The 22,481-nt window shown below is 41.5% G+C and overlaps 1 long non-coding RNA gene across 1 annotated transcript in view; it reads right to left on the reverse strand.

The window, feature by feature from the left end:
• LOC147378756 (uncharacterized) overlaps positions 1–17,558 on the reverse strand; it is a 73,913-nt gene extending 56,355 nt beyond the window's left edge. Inside the window, exon 1 of the long non-coding RNA XR_015153244.1 lies at positions 17,477–17,558. This is a non-coding gene — a long non-coding RNA (uncharacterized LOC147378756). The remainder of the gene's footprint in view (positions 1–17,476) is intronic.
• Positions 17,559–22,481: the final 4,923 nt, after the last annotated feature.

Consider the following 22,481-nt stretch of genomic DNA (forward strand, 5'->3'; position numbering starts at 1 on the left):
TACTGATTTACAAGAAATATGTTAAATATAAGTAAATAGGGATAATATGAATATTGCTAATGCGTTTAAGTCTTAACTTTAATTCTTACTTGCTTTTAGATTCTATCTTCTGTGTTGGGTGCTGGCCTGTAAGCTGGTGTCGATCTACTAGGCTGCATGGGAGTTATGTAAAATTACCAGCTGATATAGGCCAGGCGCCCACAGCTCTCTATGCATCAGGGACCACACTGAAGGCTTTCCAGGAGTAGGTGGCTCTGACCTACAGCAGGCACGACAAAGACAGCACGTGGGCCTATTTTCAGCGTCCCTTAGGCAGGTTTTCTCCACAAACTCATCAACTTCCTCGAGCCTCCCTGCCACCCCCCCTCCACCCGGTCACGTCCCCTCTCCCCAGTCATCCGAAAGAACTGTCTCTGGCCCCCACCACCACTGAGATGCAGAGCCTGCAGCAGCACGATGGCCTCACGCTCTCCCACTGCCGAGCACGGTCCTAGGTGCTGCCCCGCGTGCCACCTCCCCCATCTCTAGCTGGTCTGAGCGGCACAAAGACCCTGGAAGCTCAGAACATGCCTTTTTGAAGCTTTCCAACCTCAGCTCTATATGTCTCAGAAAACTGTACCTTTGCCACCTCTAACAGTGTTATTCTTAAAACCTCTCTTGCTCTTCCTCTCATTCTTTTCTTGCTGTTTCTAATTCTTGTTTCTTGGTTATTGTTTTCTAAGGAGGGAGAAGAAACAGATTGAAAACCAATTAGAGGATATTAGAGAAGGAAAGAGGATCCATTAGAGGAGAGTACAAGAGGAGGATGATCAGTATTAGTTCTGGAACAAAGCTGCTGCCACCAGACAGAAATTATTGTTTGGGGTGGGAGTGCGTGGCTGCAGTCACAGAGCCACTGAGCGGCCAGAATCTCAGCAACGTGTCCCCAGCCCTGGCGCCAGCATTCCCATCCTCCCGTCACTCATGGCTCTAGTGTCTTCATACAAAGGCTGCTCAGAAATTAGTTGAGGAAGTACAGACAATTGTTATGGGTTGAAACATGCTGAACTCCTAACCCCTAATATCTCAGAATATGACCTTATTTTTCTGTTAATAAGTGCAGATGTAATTAGTTAAGATGAGCTCACCCCAGAGTAGCCTGTGATCCAAAATGACCAGTGTTCTTAAAAAGGGGAAATTCAGATATGAACATTCACAGACAAGAAGAATACCACTAGAAGGTTGGAGTCATGCTTTCATAAGCCAAGGAACTATCAGAAACTAGAAAAGAGGGTTGGAACAATCCTTCCCGTTGCCTTCAGAGGAATTAAGGCCCTGCTGACGCCTTGATTTCAGACTTTCAGTTTTTAGAACCATGAGAGAGTACATATTTGTTTAAACCACCTGCTGCTGCTGCTGCTGCTAAGTCACTTCAGTCCACCTAGTCTGTGGTAATTGGTTAAAAGACAGGGCAAGCCAACTAATACTACAACGTAATAATGAAGGAGCTGTCCTGCTCTTGACTAGGGATCTCCCTGCATGGGTACTGCTTTGATGCGGCTAAGAAATGTGCACCATCCAATCCAAACACCTAGAATGAAACCCATGTGTGTTGATAATAGACATACACATGTAGGGACATAAACAAAAACACTCTGCAATGATTTCTAGGAAACTCCATAAAAATAATAATTGCTGAAGCTACCTGTTCCAGTTATCATGCACACGTGTGCTCAGTCATATCCCACTCTTTGCGACCCCATGGACTGTAGCCAACCAGGTTCCTCTGTCCACGGGATTCTCGAGGCAAGAATACTGGAGAGGGTTGCCCTTCCATTCTGCAGATCTTCCCCACCAGGGATCAAACCCGCATCTTCTGCATCTCCTGCATTGCAGGTGGATTCTTTACTGCTGAGCCACCAGGGAAGCCGCTATGGCTATCATAACCAAATGATAAAAATCTGTGGTATTCTTGGTCTTTTTACACGTCAGAGGAGCTGTATTCCCACATACCTGGACAGTTTCATGAGCTGAGCACTCCAGGTCACCTCCTTCTATAACTCAGCACTGTAGGCAGATTCTTTACAGTCTGAACCACCAGGAAAGCCCATAAGTCAGCTCAACCAACATTTATTAACAAGACAATGTATCAAGAATTCTTAGCAAGGGCAGTTGAATAAAGCATCAGACACAATCTCAGTCCTTAAGTAGCTTATTGTATAGTAACTAATAAGGCAGAATTCTAGAAGAATCTTTCATCTATCAACCCATAAGATACTCTGTCCAATTATACCCAAGAATGTTCAAGATTCTTAGCTATAGGTGATAGAAGCACAACTCAAGCTGGCTTAAACAAGCGAAATCCTGTGTTTTTGGAGGGTGAAAATATGACTTAGTGTAATAGTCAGGGTTCTCCAGAGAAACAGAATCAACAGGAGAGAGAGAAACAGGAAGAGAAAAGGCAGGGGAAGGGTGGAGGAAAGGAAGGAGAGAGAGACAGAAGAGAGGTCTTTAAGGATTTTGCTCATGTGATTGTGGGCTAATTTGTAGGGCAGGCTGGCAGGCTGGATAATGAGGCAAGAGTCTTGAATCCGAATTCTGCAGGGCAGTAGTCTGGAAACTCAAGCAGTGTCTCTGTGTTGTAGTCTTGAGAAGAATTCCTTCTTGGGAAACCTATCTTTGTTCTCAAGGCTTTCAACTGATTGGATGAGGCCCACTCATATTATGGAAGGTAATCTGATTTAACCCAAGTCTGTTGACGTAAATGTTTTGTGGTTATTGTTCAGTTGCTGAGTCTTGTGCAACTCTTTGAGGCCCCATGGACCGCAGGCTCCTCTGCCTTCTGCAGACTCCAGGCTCCTCTGTCCTTCACTATCTTCTGGAGTTGCTCAAATTCATGTCCAGTGAGTCAGTGATGCTAGCTAACCATCTCATCCTCTGCTGTCTCTTCTCCTTTTGCTGTCAATCTTTCCCAGCATCAGGATCTTAGCCAACAAATTGGCTCTTTGCATCAGGTGGCCAAAGTGCTAGAGTTTTAGCTTCTGCATCAATCTTTCCAACGAATATTCAGGGTTGATTTCCTTTAGGATTGACTGGGTTGATCACATTTTAAAAATACCTTCACATAGACATCTAGACTGGTGTTTGACTAAACAACCTGGCAAAGCCTAGAGAAGCTGACAGAAAGTTAAGCACCACAGCGAGTGGAATCCAGGGAGTGTCCCAAAGTTATCAGGAAAATCCACCCCTCCCATCTTCCATGATGAAGATTTTGGCTGGCTCATCTTCCAGTTCATGCCCTGGGGAACCCGTCACTGTGGCTGAGGGAATGTAATGCCTTGGTTGGGGCCAGGAATGGGGAGACAGGCTGTTGTGTTTAAGAAGGGAGGTTGAGAAGGCATCAGGAGCTGTTCAACTAGAAGTATCTCACCAACCAAGGGCATGGGGAGTGTGGTTTTGAAGCAAAAGAAAACATTTTGTGCAAATCCAGTCCTTGGGTACTTAGAGGTATGAAAGACAATGGAGAAAGGAGAGACCCTTTGGGGAAAATGGAGGGTTCTTACAGGACTGTCCTATATGCTCCTGCCACTGGAGGTGGTTAGTTACATCAGCGGTCACACCAGAGACCATATGCAATTAACAGACTTATTTTACATTAGCTAGATGTACACAACCTTTGAATCTCAGGAAATTTTCCTTTGAGGAAAATTTAGTTTTTCTCATTGATTTGAAGTCAGTAATTTCTGTTCCTCTGAGCACAGAATTGCTTTTAATTATAAATGCATGACATTTAAAATTATTTAAATACAAATATTTTTACACCAAGGGGTGTGGAATGCAGGGTGTGGGATGTGGGGATGGAAGCAATGAATTTTTTCCTGTGCAGAAACTCTGCTGGAAAAATATTTTCCCTTAGTCATCGTTCCGAAGAATCATTCCTCTCAGGGATGCTTGTTATTTAAAATTAAATGGAATTGGCATTTAGAGATTCTTAGAATAATTTAGCTGGACTTGTTTCAGTGATTACATAATGGTTTCAAATGGGTCAAGGTCCCAATAAATGTTATCTGTTTATGTGGTCACTATTCATCTGCCTCCCCTCACCCTCGTCTCTTTCACCATCACGGCTGCTACCCCACTCCTCTCCACACTGGAAGCTCCTTGAGGACAAAAACTTTTCATTTCTCTCACTCCCAGGGTGGTCTCTGAAGAGTGCACTGCCTAGGTGCATGCTGAGCTTCACTCAACACTGATATCTGGGGAGCCTGGGCTCTTAGGAAGGCAGAGAGTTCTGTGAAGCCTCAGGGGACAAAGCTCCTGTTTTTTTTTTTACGAACAAAAGTCAACACCACTGTAACAACAGCTTTACAAATTTCCAGATGCACAGCCGCCACTGTTAGCAGCTGTGGACACGTCTTACATGCAGCTAACATCTGTCAAATATTGGAAAACAGTTGCAGGCGAAATCTGAAGCATGTTTCCTATATACTCCCTCCTCGCATTAAAAAAAGATTCGCTTCCTCAACAACTCTGCCAGCTAGCCTTCCCTTTTCCGGTTCAGTTCTCCCCATCCTCTTCACTCCTTCCTCTTATTGGAACAGGAAAGACCTCCCTTTTATCCTTTTTACTCGTACATTAGCGGACTGATTAGAATTTGGAATTAATGAATCTCATTTGAATTTCTTTCTCTACTGTAAAATGGAAGAATGTGTTATCCTCTGAAAGGAAATTCAAGTATGAATAAGCATGTGGCGAGGGTCCTCCCTTCCATCCACAGGGGCCTCCTTCCTCCTCCCCCTCCCCTTCTGCTTTCCTTCTTGGGGAGTGGGTGGGAGAGGGGCACAGGCAGGGTAACTCTGAAATGCAATGATTTTAACTCCTTGAGGGTGCCAGAGGGAATCAAATGGAAAAGGTGGCTATGCTTTTTTTTTGCCTCTAACACCTACTTCTGGGACCTGAGCAGGGCTATGGATCATAAGGACCCATTTCTCTACAGAGGGTAAGTCCACCTTGCCTTACCCTAGCCACTTTAACTAAGTCCCTTCCCTGGATTTTTTTCTTTCTTTTGAACACAGACCAGGCCCCTCTCCTGAATTTAACCTAACTTCTTCCATCCATGAACTTTAAGAAAAACTCCCATGTGCCAACCCAGAATAGCATTGTTAGGAGTTCGCAAACTTCCTTGCTAACGTGAATACAATGGTTAATATTATTTCCATTTTACATATGAGATTTCCAGAGGCAAGGTAACCTCCCAAGGTCACAGCACTCAGAAACCAAGTCTGGAAGCCTGAGTCTTTCGGCTCCAAAGCCCATATGGACTCCCAGATGTGTTCTAATGTCACATTAGACAATAGAACTAGCAGTTTGGCATTCATTTTTCAAAAACTGACAATATTTCAATTCTGCTGCCTCCCTAACCTGACATCTTGGGTCACAACCCCGTGCCTCCTATATTATTTCTGTCCTCACTTCAGTATCTCTGGGGTACCTCACATTCCTCCTGAGCAAAACTGCTCCTGAAGTTCCAGTCTTCAACTCATCAAGTTAGTTGCTTAGAGATCTAGGATCCTTGATTTTCACCTTTATCTCTCTTTTCCAAAAATTGGTTACCAAGTCCTACAGATCCTCTCTGTCACATGCACACACATACAAACACTGCAGATCTACTCCAGGATTTGCATTTTGTCAGAGTTCTAAGCGTTCTCTCATTCACAGCTCCATCAAAGTACATTTTTTCTAAAACGCATATATAATCCCATTACTCTCTTGCTTTTAAATTCACAGGATAAGGTCAGATCCCTTAGCTAGGCAAAGGCGATCCTGTGTTCCTCCCAACCCACTAGTCCCTACCATAACCTTGACTCCTTAACCCATTCCCACCTACTCTGTCTTTTGAATTCTTGCTTTCACACCTGCTGAACTTTCATTCTCTTTTTCCATTCACACACCGAACCCAAGTTCAAATGTCAGTTGTGCTGTCAAACCCGCCCTGATTTCTCTGGAAAACTTGGTGGCCCTGTACTTCTACAGCTGCAGAAACATACCTTGAAAATAAAAACACATCCCTTTGTACTTGGAGTGACTGCTAATGGTGTACCTCTTTGCCCTAGCAGAGTGAGAGCCCTATGTGAGCAAAGAGACCTAGCATCATCTGCGCTTGGAGCCAGACCTCTGGCACCGGTTCTGTTTCTGGTGTGGGACAGATCTTCAATAAACATTGCTGGGCTGAGCTCAACTGAAGTGCATCTGAGGAACGAGGGTCCCAGCTTCCAGCCCGGTGCTTGTCATTTAAATATCTCCTCATGGGGGAGGGAGGTGGGAGGGGGGCTCAGGATGGGGAACACGTGTACACCCGTGGCGGATGCATGTTAATGTATGGCAAAACCAATATTGTAAAGTAAAAAATTAATTAATTAAAAAAATAAAAATCCAAAACCAAAAATAAATAAATAAATATCTCCTCATGGTTAAGCTGAGGCCTGAGCAAAAGAAGTAAGATTTCAACATTTGTCATTTCTGTCTGTGACCTCAATTTTTTTTTTTTTTTTTAGTTCCCTTTTCCTACCAGTTACAGTCTCTCTTCTTGTTTTAGATTCCCAGTGACCTCCTACATTTCTGCTCTGATTTCGCCAAATCAGGAAAGACCTAGAATCATCACTTGTATTCTAGCTGAAACCCCCAGCTCTGCTGTACACTCATTGGGATCCTGGGTAAATTCTTTTTTTTTTTTCCTTTTGTGAGCTCACATTCCTTGGAAATGTTCTTCTCAAGTGTGAGGCTTAGGTTTTAAGAGGCATTCTTTCAGAGAAGATTTGCATTTCTCCTGTCGAGGACCTGGGAGACTATGAACTTGCTGCCACTTTTAAACTCAAAATCTGCCCCTTTTTTGATGGCTACAATGGTTACCTGGTAGGATTGAGCTTAGGCATTTTTCAGAAAATAATTTATTTTGTGTGCGGTGGGTCTTCGTAGTTTTTTCAAAAGCTGCACAGGCTTTACTCTAGTTGCAAGGACTAGGGGTACTCTAGCTGGGTGCATGGGTTGGTTTCTCATCGCAGTGGGTTCTCTAGTCACAGAGCACAGACTCTAGGGCACGTGGGCTTCAGCAGTGGCAGCATGTGGGCTCAGCAGTTTTGGTTCCCGGACTCTAGAGCACAGGCTCAGTAGTTGTGGTGCGTGGGCCCAACTGCTCTGGGGCATGTGGGATCTTCCCGGATCAAGGATCGAACCTGTGTTCCCTGCACTGGCAGGCAGATTCTTAACCACTAGACCACCAGGGAAGCCCCTGGGCAAATTTTTGACCTGTCTGAAATTGGTTTCTTATTTATAACATGGAGATGATAGTACCTGCCTCCTAGGGTTGTCATGGAGATGCAGTAAGAAATTCTAAGTAAAGCTTTAGCACAATCCCAGAAACATAATAATGGCTCAATTAATGTGAAAAGAAAACTGCCTCATTTACACTGACCTGGTAAGTTCTTCCCAATGCATTTACTTCAAAGAGGTTCAAAAGGGAGGGGATACATGTATGTTGAGGTTTGACAGAAAACAACAAAATTCTGTAAAGCAACTATCTTTCAATTAAAAAATAAATTAATTAAAAAATAATGAAGACCAGATTCTTCAAAGGGAGGAAGGTTCATATTTCAAAAAGTAAGAAAGTAGCCCAAATGGATATCAAAGTTGATCATTAAAATGTTTTGTAGTGGCAAAGAAAAAAAAATGCTATTCAATTGTGGGATGAATTACCTATTAAAGAAATCTATTTGTTCAACTGACGTGTACTGATAACGCCCTTGGTGTCTTGCTTTGCACTTGGGAACAAAGAGGAAAGACTGGCTCCCGGACCTGGGGAGGGGTCTCCCACCTCTGTGATCAGGGCAGCCGTATCGGGGTGGGGTGGGGTAGGGGGGGTCTCCACAGGCAGTCTTTCCAGGGTTTAGAGGAGGGCATCTGGCATGGCCTCGTGAGGGTGCTGAGGGCAGGCTTCTCAAAGGAGGGGCCCACTGAGGCTGATACTGGTCAGATGAGGGCAGTCTTGCTAGAGGAAACTGGAGCAAAGGGACAGAAGTCAGACAGGCTCTGACAGAAGAGGATAAATGACAAGTCGTTGGGTTCAGCTGTACCTTGGGTACGTGCAAGAGCAGGTGAGTTGGAAAGATAGTCTAGAAAGATATGCAAGTGGCCAAATAAATCTTCAGGAGCAAGAGCAAGTGGGTGGGGAAGGTGTGGGCTGCAGTTCTTCTCGCTCAGTAAATCTCAACTGAGCTTTGCATATTGGAATCACCAGGAGCTTTTAAAAATACCCAAACCTAGGTCCCTAGACAATTATGTATAAATCAGCATGGAGGTACTGAAGCATCATTTTTTTAAAGCTTCCAAACTGACTTTCGTTTGCAGCCAAAATTGAGAACTGCTCTATAATTTAGCCCCTGAAACCACACCAACCCAAAGTGCGCCGGAAACGTAACTTAAGAGAACTGCAGTGAAACTGAAAGCATACCTGACCCTACCACTCCCTGTATTTTCTCAATTAACTTATTTATTAACTTCTTATTGTGGTAAAATGCATATATCATAAAATTGATCATCCTTACCATTTTCAAGTGTACAGTTCAGTGGCATTAAGTACACTCCCATTATTGTGCAACCATCTTCATCACCATCCATCTCCAGAAATTTTCATTATCTCCAAATGACACTCCACATCCATTAAACACCAATTCCTTGCTACAGTGAAGCTGAGCTGGACCTTCAGAGAGGTTCATTGTTTGTTAGGGGTGAAGGAGTGGCCTTTGATTTTGATCAGTCACTGGATACAAAGAGCTGCAGGAAGGGGCTATGACTGAGGGCGGAGACAGCTCCCTTCAGCCCAGGCAATTCTAAACAAGGCAGACAGTTGAAGGCTGCTGGCTACCAGCACTTCTGGCATTTGGAGAAATAAGGCCTTTATTCCTGCAAGGAGATGTGGGTGACATGCTGCACCATTCACCACATCCCAAAGAGGTCTCCTCCTGCTTGCTTTGGCCTCCTGGTTCTGGGATGCCGTGGGCACTTTACCATAATTGAGAAAGGAAGCAGCCTATACTTTCCAGGCCCATCCCATCCCTTCCCTTCTTCACCTTCCACTTTGCCTTCCCTGTTCCTTCTTTTCCTCAATTACAACCTGGTAACATTCCTGTTGCCCTTCTGTTGAAGACTACAGTTTAAGTCTTGGACCAGAGTTCCTGCCACTTCAAGCCTCTCGCTCCCTAAGACAATGAGCAGGAATGGAAGTAGAAAGCGGTTGCCCAAATCCTGGAGAATGGGTGGATGGGGTGAAGGTATAGCAGAGGGATACTGGGATAAAATACTTAGGCACAGAGAACCCCAGGCCAGGAGCATGGATTCAGGTACTGAGGGGCAGATACCAAACCAAATAAGCAGGTACCTGATGAGAAAGTTAGGACCGAAAAGGATGATAGTTAAATTGTACTTGGCATTAGGGACATAAGCATTGACCTTAGTTTTTGCATGTTGAAGAAATGGCAAAATGAGAAGACAAAAATACAAAGTTAGTATTTATGTCTAATTATTATGATGTGCAATAATCCAGTATATAATAAAATGTGTTAACACTTAAATGTGTTAAAATTAAAGTCTATCTCAAGTTGCATTTGATTAGAACAGCAAACGCTTATATACAAATGAAGGGCTTCATAAACTGTAAGATAACACGAAGGTACCTATAACCTGGAGATATGCTCACATCCTCAAACATCAGAGGGTATGCCCTGCCGTGCATCCTCTTTTGGGCCGAAGGAAACTGCACCTTTGTGTCCTTCCTGTGGCCCCCTTGGCTCTCACAGATGCACAACCCATGTACTGAGTCCCTAATTCTAAACTCCGGGACTTGTTTCTCATAAAAAATTTTTCTTAATAATCTTACCTGTGCATCAGAACTATATTTTGTGACTTTTCTCCTAAAAATAGTTTTTAGATAATTTGTATAATTGGATTTACGAACATTTCAATTCTGAGTCCTTAGGTAATCCACTCCACTTCAGCTTTAACTGAAATTCACTACCTTAGGGTCTTCCCAAGGTCATCTGAAGTTAGACTCCGTCTGGAAGCTCAGTAGTTCTTTTTTATTTTTTTTGCTGAGAAGGCATGATTTATTTGAAAATTGTTTAATATAATCCAAATGGAGGAACAAAAGGTATTCTTCCTTTCCCTTTCAAGTCCTGTGGTACCAAAACACAATTTCTCCCCACCCTCACCCCACCCATCCCATCCCCACTCTCACCCAAAACTAAATTACCCCTATCAGAGAGATTAGGAAAATGTACTAGTGATTTAAAAACATTTCACCTGCACAGTATTTTCATTTGGGCCCTATTTAATTTCTGAGTGTCATTTCCATTTCTGGTTCTGACACTATCTGTACTCTCTATATCCTCAGAGAAAGGGAGCATAACGCTTCTCTGGGGAAATTTACTCAAAATAAACCTCCAAATGCAAATTCTCTGAAAAAAATAACAGGATTATGCACTCAAAGAAAAAAAAGTTTTAATATTTCCTTTAGGCTAGCGTCTCTTTTCTCTTAGGATAGTCATATGGGAATTGAACGACTTCTTTGGTTGGATTACAGTCTTTATCCTCATCACCATGATTATCGCTATTAAGTTTTTAGCGTACATTTTTATGATTCAATCTTGGAAATGGTTCTTAAGAGTTTTCATGATCATTTCCTTAATTGTTTCCTTTTTTCGGGCTTTTACGAGGACATTAGCTTTGTCCTTTCTTTTAACTGCCTGCAAATCAGGACTTAAATTTTATTATCACGTAGCTGAGTGGAAAATCCCTCTCCCTGGACTCTTAGTGAGGCCACATAAGAAGCCTCTGAGGATGTGCTGTCTCATCGTAGAGCTAAGTCGCAGCCCAGGATCTGAGCCGGTTCTCCTCTTTGCCCACAAATTAGTGTAACAGCTCATAAAGACTTGAGCAAAAATCAACCTGCCTTTCCACTCTTTCGCCTCACTGTTTCCTTAGTGTGGCCCAAACTACAAACCAAACCTCATCTCCTCTTGTCTATCAGTTCTTCACCCTTGGCCAGCTGTTCTGGTGGTTCCTTAGTTCTTACCATCAATCTCTAGCAGTTCCTGGGACGCTCTGAGCTAGCACGGACCACTACAAACACATTTCTCATAGGGATCAATGGCATTTCCCAAGAAACAGGAAACTCCTTCACGGAGAACCGAAAGGTAAAACACTGCTGTGAGTTTTCATGTATCCCAATCCATTTTTCTTAGATCATTCCTTCTTCCTTTCCTTCCATCAAGCAGAAGTTATTACATAGAGCTAAATGATGTCATCCTCAGAAGAAACTTCCCTGATGGCTCAGATGGTAAAGCGTCTGCCTACAAGGCAGGAGACCTGGGTTCGATTCCCTGGGTCGGGAAGATCCTCTGGAGAAGGAAATGGCAACCCACCCCAGTACTCTTGCCTGGAAAATCCCGTGGATGGAGGACCATGGTAGGGTATAGTTCATGGGGTCGAAAAGAGTTGGACGCGACTGAGCGACTTCACATCACATCAGAAGAAACAATTCCCAATTACCTAACTTCTAACTTACTCTGTGATTGGGTTACAGTTTCATCTGAAAGCAAAGGAAGATTCTTTGTTCTTTTAAAGTTCTTTTTATCCAGATAATTCTTGCCTAAAACGATGGGAGTTGGCAGAATGGAAATAAGCATAACACAAGATTGCAAATCAACTAAAATCCAACATGATAAAAATAAGTTAAATACCTGAGATGCTTTAAAAAAGAATGAAAATAAGCAAGAAATAATCTCTCTTCTATCAGAGGCAGCAAAGCTGGCTCCCAATTCAAAGAGCAGAACTGGTCTTGTTATTAAGACTTAAAGAGTGCAACGCTTTTGTTACTTAGCTCTGAAAGCACATGATGTGGACCATAAAAATTTTTTTTCGATGTTATGGTTTGCTTTTCAGATTGTAACTGTCATACAGAAATAATGCAAGGCTAAGCAAAGTCAAACCTAGGGTTCTGCAGGGTCAGTTCCAAAAACAGGAGACATGTGGTGTTTTTATTCTGCCATTTAAGGGAGAGGTTCACAGGGTAGCCAAGGGCAGTGCTTACTGTCTCTAGACATTATAAAGAGCTAAGGCACAGGGCTAAAAGTTGAGAGTGAGAGATTAGCACTGATAACTAAGGAAAATGGCCATCTAATAGTCAACAGGAAGTTAGAAAATAGAGAATAGAACCAAAGCCATTCAACTCATTCTGCCATATCGGGTCTTCCCTGGCTGTGACTGCTTTTATCTGGGCGGCCAGTGCTGCACTGGCTCTTTGGCTTCAGCTTCTTAAAGGTGCCACTCAGCACCTGGTAGTTCTTCTGCAGTCAGTTGGTGCTGCTGCATCATCACCACCTTTATCATTGTCATAATCATCATCAAATCAGCAATTCTTTTTCCAGGATGCAAAGCAAATCCTAATTTGCCAGATCCCACGAGACCTAAACTTTCAGTTGGATTTGATAATATCTTGTTTCCTTAGAAGTTTGTCGAGATGGTTTTCTGGAGTTGATACTTTACAGGCTTTCCTGCAGTCAATTTTATATATCATCCACAGAATGTCTGCTACTGAAATCTGGGTACAAATACACCGTGTCCTACAAGCATAAGGAGAGTGTGGAGAGAAGCCATGATATTTACTTGCCACAATCAGTTTGCGCTCATGCAGCGGGAGGTAAGGAAGATGCTTAGGGCAGCAATCCGCAATCTCTTTGGTACAAAGGACCGATTTTGTGGAAGACAGTTTTCCACAGACTGCAGGGTGGGTGTAGACGGGGGAAATGGTTTCAGTTTTGCCCACTGCTCAACTCCTGCGGTGTGGCCCAGTTCCTAACAGACAGTGAACTGGTACCAGTTCATGGCTCGGGGGTTGGGGACCCCTGGGTTGCTGCTGCTGCTGCTAAGTCACTTCAGTCGTGTCCGACTCTGTGTGACCCCATAGGCAGTAGCCCACGAGGCTACCCCATCCCTGGGATTCTCCAGGCAAGAACACTGGAGTGGGTTGCCATTTCCTTCTCCAATGCAGGAAAGTGAAAAGTGAAAAGGAAGTCGCTCTGTCGTGTCCGACTCCTAGCGACCCCATGGACTGCAGCCTACCAGGCTCCTCCATCCATGGGATTTTCCAGGCAAGAGTACTGGAGTGGGTTGCCATTGCCTTCTCCAGACCCGTGGGTTAGGGGATAGGAAAACTGAAATATAGAAAAGTTCCCTCTGCAACATGCAGGCTTTTCCAGGGGGGTAAAAGAAAGATAACTTGGCTCTAGTGGGCACTGTTTCCATATCTTATTACACCATTAAAAAGGACATAGAGTCCCAAAAGAACTTTTAGATCTCATTAGTTTTCTATTCAGTCCTGCCCATCAGTGGCATTAAAAGAGAGCTACACAGGGAACTTCCTGAACCTGATAAGGGTCAACTACCTTGTGACAAGGGTATCCATTCTTACCACTCCTGTTCAATACTGTACTGAAGACAGGACAATTAGGCAAGAGAGAGAAACAGAAGGGATCTAAGCTGAAAAGAAAAAAGACATGCTCTTGTATACAGAAAATCCTAAGGAAGTTACTAAAAAAAAATACTAGAACTAACAAACATATAAGGTTATGGGATACAAGATCAATATACAAATGTCAATATATTTCTATACACTGGCAGTGAACAATGTGAAACTAAGAAAATTTCATTTACAGTAACATAAAAAAAGAATAAAATAGGAAAAATTTAATAAAATAAGTAAAAGATTTGTACACTGAAAACTTTTAAAACATCACTGGAAGAAATTAAAGAAGATCTAAATAAATGGAATCGACACCCTAGGTTCAAGGCTTTCAAGACTCAATATTGTTAAAGTGGTGGTACTCCTTAAATTGATCTACATATTTGATATAATACATATCAAAATTTCAGCTGGACTTTTTGCAGACATTTCCTCACACTCCTCCCATTTCAAAACTTATTACAAAGTTATAGCAATCAAGACAGTGTGATAGTGGCATAAGGACAGACATTTAGATCGATGGAACAAAACTGAGAATGCAAAAATAAAACCCTCATGTGTATGGTCAACTGATTTTCTACAAAGGAGCTAACCAAGACAATTAAAAGGAACAACTAGATATCTACATACAGAAGAAGAATTAAGTTGGATTCTGACCTTGCATTATATAAAATCATTACCTCAGAATGAATCAGAGACCTAAATACAAAAGTTAAAATTACAAAATTCTTAGAAGAAAATATAGGAATAAATCTTTGTGACCATAGATTGTGCAATAGTTTCTTAAATATGACACCCAAAAGCACAAACAACAACAGAAGATAAATTGGACATCATCAAAATTAAAAATTTTGTGCTTCACTTCAACAAAGTAAAAAGAGAACACACAGAATGGAACAAAATATTTGTAAATCACTTATCTGTTAAGGGACTTGTATCAGAATACATAAAGAATTCTTAAAATTTAACAATAAAAATAAATAACCCAATTAAAAATAGGCAAAGGACTTTCTTCAGAGAAGATATACAGTGACCAACAAATGCATGAAAAGATGCTCAACGATGTTTGTCGTTAAGGAAATGCAAATCAAAATCATAATGAGAAATCACTGCAGACTCACTAAGATGGCTATAATCAAAAATTTGGACAATCACAAGTGTCAGCAAGGATGTGGAAAAATTAGAACCCTTATTTTCTATGAGTAGAAATGTAAAATGATGCAGTCTTCTGAAAGACCATCTCAGTTCCAAAAAAAATTAAACGTAAGACTTAACTATATAATCTGGCAATTCTAGTTGAAATACACATTCACACAAAAACCTGTACACTAATATTCATAATAGCTAAAAAGTGGAAATAACCTAAATGTCCTGATGAATGAATAAGCAAAATGTAGCATATCCATAAACGGAATATTATTTGGCTGTAAAAAGAATGAGTATGAATGAAACTTGAAAGCATTATTCTGAGTGAAAGAAGCCAGACACTGAAGGCCACTTCTTGTATGATTCCATTTATATAAAACGTCCACAGTAGGCAAATCCATAGGGATAGGAATTCGATTAGTAGTTGTTTGGAGAAGGGACACTGGGAAGTGACTATTAATGGGTATGGGGTCTCTCTGGGCTGATAAAAATGTTCTGGAATTTTGGCTGACAATCTCTCTGGGCTGATAAAAATGTTCTGGAATTTTGGCTGACAATTGTACAACTTTGTGAATATACTAAAAACACTGAACTGTATGCTCTGAAAGGGTAAATTTTTTGTTACGTGCATTACATCTCAATAAACCTATTATAAAAAAGAAAGAAAAAAGAGAGAGAGAGAGAAAGGATGAACGGAGGTAAGGAAGGGAGGGAAGGAGGGAAGAAGAAAAATAAAGAGAGCTCTATAGATAGTAATCTGTGATGCTTAGGTCACCATCATCCTTGACAGCTTGAATGCTATCAGGTATTTAGATTTATTAGATTGTCTTTAGTTGTGCTTTTTCTTTCTTTCATTCTTTCTTTTTTAATATTGAGGTTTCAGTCCAAGTCATCCAGCCAAACAGATTCTCAAACATGTGTTTCCAACATATCAGAGTCCCTGGCTCTGGATTCAGCTAAGAAATCATGACCCAATTCATTTTAGCTACAGATTAACAAGCACAGGGGCCTCAAGAAAATAGGTTCCCTTTAGTGCCAGGTTAATTATAATGTTGACTGCAGCCATGAAATTAAAAGATGCTTGCTCCTTGGAAGAAAAGTTATGACCAACCTAGATAGCATATTGAAAAGCAGAGACATTACTTTGCCAACAAAGTTCCATCTAGTCAAAGCTATGGTTTTTCCAGTGGTCATGCATGGATGTGAGAGTTGGACTATAAAGAAAGCTGAGCACTGAAGAATTGATGCTTTTGAACTGTGGTGTTGGAGTAGACTCTTGAGAGTCCCTTGGACTGCAAGGAGATCCAACCAGTCCCTCCTAAAAGGAAATCAGTCCTGAATATTCCTTGGAAGGACTGATGCTGAAGCTGAAACTCCAATACTCTGACCACCTGACGTGAAGATTGACTCATCTGAAAAGACCCTGATTCTGGGAAAGATTGAAGGCGGGAGAAGATGGGGAAGACAGAGGATGAGATGATTGGCTGGCATCACCAACTCAAGGGACACGAGTTTGAGTAAACTCCGGGAGTTGGTGATGGACAGGGAAGCCTGGCGTGCTGTAGTCCATGAGGTCACAAAGAGTCAGACACGACTGAGTGACTGAACTGAACTGAATAATAATAATCAGTGTAAAAGTTAGAATGAATAACAAATGAAATGAAACACACAGACATTCAAACATATCTTGAGGAATGCCCCATTATATCACCATATTAAGAGTTCAGTTCAGTTCAGTCACTCAGTCGTGTCTGACTGTTTGTGACCCCATGGACTGCAGCACGCCAGGCCTCTCTGTCCATCACCAACTCCCGGAGTTTACCCAAACTCGTGTCCATTGAGTTGGTGATGCCATCCAATCATCTCATCCTCTGTCGTCCCCTTCTCCTCCTGCCTTCAATCTTTCCCAGCATCAGGGTTTTTTCAAATGAGTCAGCTCTTTGCATCAGGTGGCCAAAGTATTGGAGTTTCAGCTTCAGAATCAGTCCTTCCAATGAACACTCAGGACTGATTTCCTTTAGGATGGACTGGTTGGATCTCCTTGCAGTCCAAGGGACTCTCAAGAGTCTTAGGAATATAAAAAAAGAGGTGTCCCTGTAGAGTGATTTTGGGTTATGCAGCACCCTTTTGAATTGCTCAAACTGCTTAATAGCATTGACTTTAGCAAGTGTCACAACATCCTTTTGGGTAGCAAGCATTGCGCTAATAGTGCTGTACAACTGCAGGTCAGACAACCAAGGGACACAAGGTTATCACACGTCTAGAAGACAGTTATGCATGAAGTTCAGATGGCCCACCTAACAACGCTTCATCCACACCTGACCCAAGTGGCATCTTCTTGGACTTATCATCTCTCTAACCGATGACGGTTCTGAGTTCCTGTTACTCTGGATTTTCCGAGTGTATCTGCCATTTCCTAAACAGATGGTCAGTATCACACTGTATCACTGTTTTTGATGGTAATAGAAATCACATAGCTAACACTTCCTGAAGAAACTGGATTAGATATTGAAAATTGGACCCTGGGCTTTTTTAAAATTTGATTTCCTGTTTCATTTCCAGAAAGTCACAGGAATATTGACAGTCTATCAAGGGTATTTTGAAATAGATTAAAATCTACATTTGTTACCTGACATATACTCTGAACATTTTAGAAGGACCTATGGGACAAGACATGCTTCTTTTTGATAGCAAAAACAGAGAGGCCAAGAGTACAGCATGGCTTATACATTTTGGGGCTCAGTTTCCTGTGTAAAATAAAAGTTAGGACGAACTCACCTCTTAGGTCCCATGCAGCTGTTTGATTTGGTCATTGTGATGGTGATTTTCTCTGGTCAGCTCAAAACCTGGGCAGGAATACCTATGTAGGGATAGCATTCAGCTTATTTACCAGCATATTCCCCATGCTTAGCACACTGCCTGGCACACAGCACGTGCTTAAAAATATCCTTTGAGTAAACACACATCTGCAGTATTTTGTTTTATAAAATTTTCTCTGACTGCAAAGCATTACAGTTGAAGGTGAATTTAACGTAACAACCTCTCCTAGGAATATATCTGTTGTGTTGCTAATGTGTTGTTTTTTTTTTCCTCCAGATTTCTTTCATTCCTAATTACTCTGACTGACCATTCACAAAAGGGTATTAAGCTTTGAAGATTTCCAAACCCCTCTGGTGAGGGAATATATATAAGTGTTCATATGTTTCTCACTAAATTTTAAAAGGTTATTCGTATCTGCAGTATTTTTTGGCATTTTAACGAATAATAACATATTCATATTACATCAACACTTACTTCATTGTTTTTCCTTTAAAAATTCTTTTTTAAAAATGTCAACATCTTCCCTGGCTTTATTTCGTTCATTAGTTACCAGTGCTGACTCTTTTTTCTGGCCAGTCTTCCTCCAGAAAACTTAGAGGAAGGAGATGACCTATTTGTCTTTGATTTTTGCTTCCAAAGATGCTCCGCCAAAGAACAGAAACTCCTTATAGAATGCATACGCTTCAGGGGCATCTGGCTCTGTCTTTAACTTGACAAAAATAAAATAATAAAGTTACGTTTTTCCTTCACACATTTAAAAGCCAGAAATAGATTCAGACGTACAGTTTTCAATCCATGTGCCAACCTAGCAAGCCGAGCGAAGCAGACGGCAGTGAGCAGGGCCACCTCCAGCCACCCTCGCCCACGCTCTGCCCCACTCCCAGGGCCCAGCCTCCCGCAGCCCAGCCCCGAGCCCACCAGCTGCTCCCATGGCAGCTGCACACTCGCCTCTGGGGCTGTTCCTGAGAGTCCTTAAAACCAGAGCATCGTGGCATGACTGTGGACCAGCTCCTCTGACACCAATGCATTTCTGAAGATTATTTACTCTTCAGGCTCTTCACACTTAACCATCAAGAATGGACTAGGGATGCCCCAGACAGCTGACTGTCTGCGTGATGTCTCGTGCTCAGTCAGTCTCCTCTGAGAACAGAAGTCAAGGACATGTTCTAGGTTCCCAGAGAGACGGACCCGATGTGTGCCTGGGGACATCTATTACTGTGTTTTCACCCTTCAAGGAAGGAAACCTCCCAGGCTTCTGAGAATTTAGAGCCCAGCAGTGTAACATGGTTTTAACTAACAACATACATGATTCACATTTTTTCCTTCGAAAATATAAAATCAGTTCTATTAAGTCTGTTATCACACGAGTTACTGAGTGATAACTCTGGCCTGAGCTGGGCAGATCAGTCTTCCTCACTTGAGTTTGAAATCAAGACAAAATGTTCCTCTCAGTCTGTCCTGGTTTCTCCAACAGAAAAGATGCACCAAGGAACTGTGGATCAACAGTAATGGGGCTGTGCACCCTGAGTCAATAAAAATACCTGCAAAAAAAGAGGAAAGAGAAATCTATAGAGAGAAGAGCAGAGAGGAGAAAGACAGCATGCTCCCCAGCTTCCTCCTGGCTCCCTGGTTTTTGGTTCTAGTCCCTCAGGAGGCAGGGCTGCCTCCACCCTTGGCACACTTCTCTTAAATGCAATGTTAAATCTGTTGTTTAGTCACAAAGTCATGTCTGACTCTTGGCGACCCCATGGCCTGGAGACCGCAAGGCTCCACAATGTTAACAGTCGTTCCTAAAATATTGACTCCACAATTTTCTGACAACAAAGCACAGTTATAGTCCTTTTTATCAAATTCAATTATTCAAACTCTCCACAATTTTACAATATAGACATAATCCTACAATATATCTAAATAGAAAAAGGTATGTTTTTGGTTAAGAATGATACAGAGCATCACTTGCAGCTGTGCTAACCTACCAAATCGCACCGCCTCAAATAAAAAACCACTTAATTCACCAAATATTTATTGGGCAGCTGCTAGCGACTCCATACCAGGTCAAAGGTTGGAGGCTTGAAAACCATTCAGACACAGGGCCTGCCTCCTAGGAGCTCTGGATGTGCTGCTGCTGCTGCCAAGTCGCTTCAGTCGTGTCTGACTCTGTGCGACCCCATAGATGGTGGCCCACCAGGCTCCCCCGTCCCTTATAATTTTAAGTGAACTGCTGCCGCTAAGTCGCTTCACTCGAGTAAGTTAAATAAGTGCACCACATCTCCCTGAGGCTCACTGGAGAAAGGATTCACTCCCGTTTAACACTGTTTTCAGTGAGCACCTCAGTGTTAAGCAATGATAATCCTAGTTTGCAGATTTCATTTGATTCATATTTCAAGAAGTTAGGCATGAGCATCAGCTACAGAAATCTCAATGTTTAGGGTTTGACCAAAATTCTTTCAAAGATGTTGGATGAGTGTTATAGAGTTCTCGGTGAGGAATAAACAGCATCTTCCAAGATGTTTAGTATCCAACCAGATGAAACAGATCACACACAATTTAACTTCCCTCCTCTGATTGTATAGAATGATACATATCAACTTTGATATGAAGTTGAACTTCTTAACCAGGCTATGTTGACAGTAAAGCAAAGTCCTATTTGTCAAAATTCATCTAGACACTGTCAAAGTCCAGTTATAATATGTTATTTTCAAAGATTAAAGTATAGAAATCTTTATATTAATATTTTTACCACTTTTATGTACTTTTTTATTGATTATGCATTGAGGATTATATGTTACACTTTTAAGTTAATTTGGTGTTTGGAATAGAACTTATAAAAGTAACATCTAACTATAAATTAACACATACTTAATACATAATATTTGCATAATACAGTGAATATTTTCTGACCTAACCCACAAAGCCATTTTATTGCTAGAGTCAAATCTTTATTTTTATAATAATTTTTTTTAGACCTTTACTTGCTCTCTCAGCAGAAGGTTTAACATAAGACTCTCCTCAAATTGTCTGAGACCTCAGGACTTAGTCCAAAGGAAGACAAGGGTGAATTGTGTTTCCAATTCTAGGTCTAGAGGGAAAACTCTGAATTTTTTCACTCGTACATAGTCCACTCTGCAATAATGCCTTTGCTGGTTTTGGCCCCTGCCCAGCTACAGTGAGGCCTTGACCTAGGGATCTGTAGTTACAGTTCTGTTCAAGTCCTTCACATACTCCTCAATAGGTAACCATCTTCCCCTAATGGACAGAATTGGGCCAGGGTGGCTGGGTCCCAAGGACTACATCAAATTAACAGTCTTTGGCACAGTGAAGGAAACCACCACAAAACAAAAAGGCAGCCTATTGAACGGGACAAGATAATTTCAAACACTATATCCAGTAAGGGGTTAACATCTTAAATAATTCATATAACTCAACATTAAAAAACAAACACCAGACTGGGCAAAGGATCTGAGTTGACATTTTTCCGAAGAAGACATACAGATGGCCAACAGTCACCTGAAAAGATGCTCAATATCACTAATGATCAGGGAAATGCAAATCAAAACCAAAATGACATACTACCTCACACCTGTCAGAACGGCTATCGTTAAAAAGAACACAAATAACAAGTGCTGATGAGGATGAGGAGAAAAGGGAAACCCCGTGGGCCGTTGGTGGGCTTGTAAGTTGGTGCAGCCACTATGGAACACAGTGAGGAGGTTCCTCAAAAAAATAAAAAATAAAACTACCATACAATCCAGAAACTCCAATCCTGGGTATTTACCCAAAAAAAAAAAAAAAAAAAAAAAACCCAGAACAAAAAAAATACTAAAAAAACAAAGAAAACAAAAATACTAATTCTATAAGAAATACACACATTAACGTTCATAGCAGCATTATTTAAAACAGTCAAGATATGAAAGCAACCTAAGTATCCATTGACAACTGAATGGATAAAGATGTGGTATGTTTACAATGGAATACTACTTAGCCATAAAAAATGAAATCATCTGTGACAACATGGAGGAATCTAGATGGTACCACACTAAGTGACATAAGTCAGAGAAAAGCAAGTACTGTATGATCTCACTTTTATATGTAATCTGAAAAACAAACTGAAAACGGACTCATAGGTACAGAGAATAAACTAGATGGTTGCCAGAAGGGAGGGGAGGTGGGCAACATAGGTGAGGGGGATTAAGCGGTAAAAGCCTCTAGCTATAAAATAAACAAGTCACAGAGATGTAATATGCAGCATAAGGAATACGGTCAATAATATGGCAATAACTTCATATGGAAACAGATGGTTACTAGACTTAACAAGGGGATCATTTTCTAATGTATGCAAATGTCAAACCACTATGCAGTACACTATGTAATATTATATGTTAAGTGTATTTCAATTAACACAGACTATTCAATTCTGCTTTGGAAAATAAGAGAAATGAACGCACAGGGAGAAAAGTAAAATGAAGAATTAAGGGAAATAGCTTATGAGACAGGCAAGTTTTATAAAATATGTAAGATAAGTCAGTAACTTGAGATGTTAGATGTACATAAAGTAAGTATAACGCTTAAATAATGAACTATAATGAACATACCTGGAAACAGATGGAAAGAGCAAGAAATACTTAATAGTCACAATATGCTAAATATGTATGAGGCCATAAATCATCAAACACCCATGGCACACTTAAGATACAGGGGGCACATGAGGAGTTCACTATTTACGAGATTTTAATTCAGCCGACCATTGGCTCCTCACATCCTCTGCACAATGCATACAAGATTAAATCCATAACTGCTCATCAGGCTAATTACAGTGCAGCTGTCAGCCAGAAGCACTTGCTCCCAAACCTGTAAAGCAAGTGTGTGTTTTGACTCCAGGCACCTTCTATGAATTGGGTCACTTTGTTCAAATCTCAACTCTGAATACAGGACTGAGTATTCAGATAGTGTCATCTTATGAGAC

The sequence above is a fragment of the Bos grunniens genome, chromosome 2, assembly GCF_055505025.1.
Source record: "Bos grunniens cultivar Pamir isolate PY7600 chromosome 2, Bosgru_T2T1.0, whole genome shotgun sequence".
Taxonomy (NCBI): domain Eukaryota; kingdom Metazoa; phylum Chordata; class Mammalia; order Artiodactyla; family Bovidae; genus Bos; species Bos grunniens.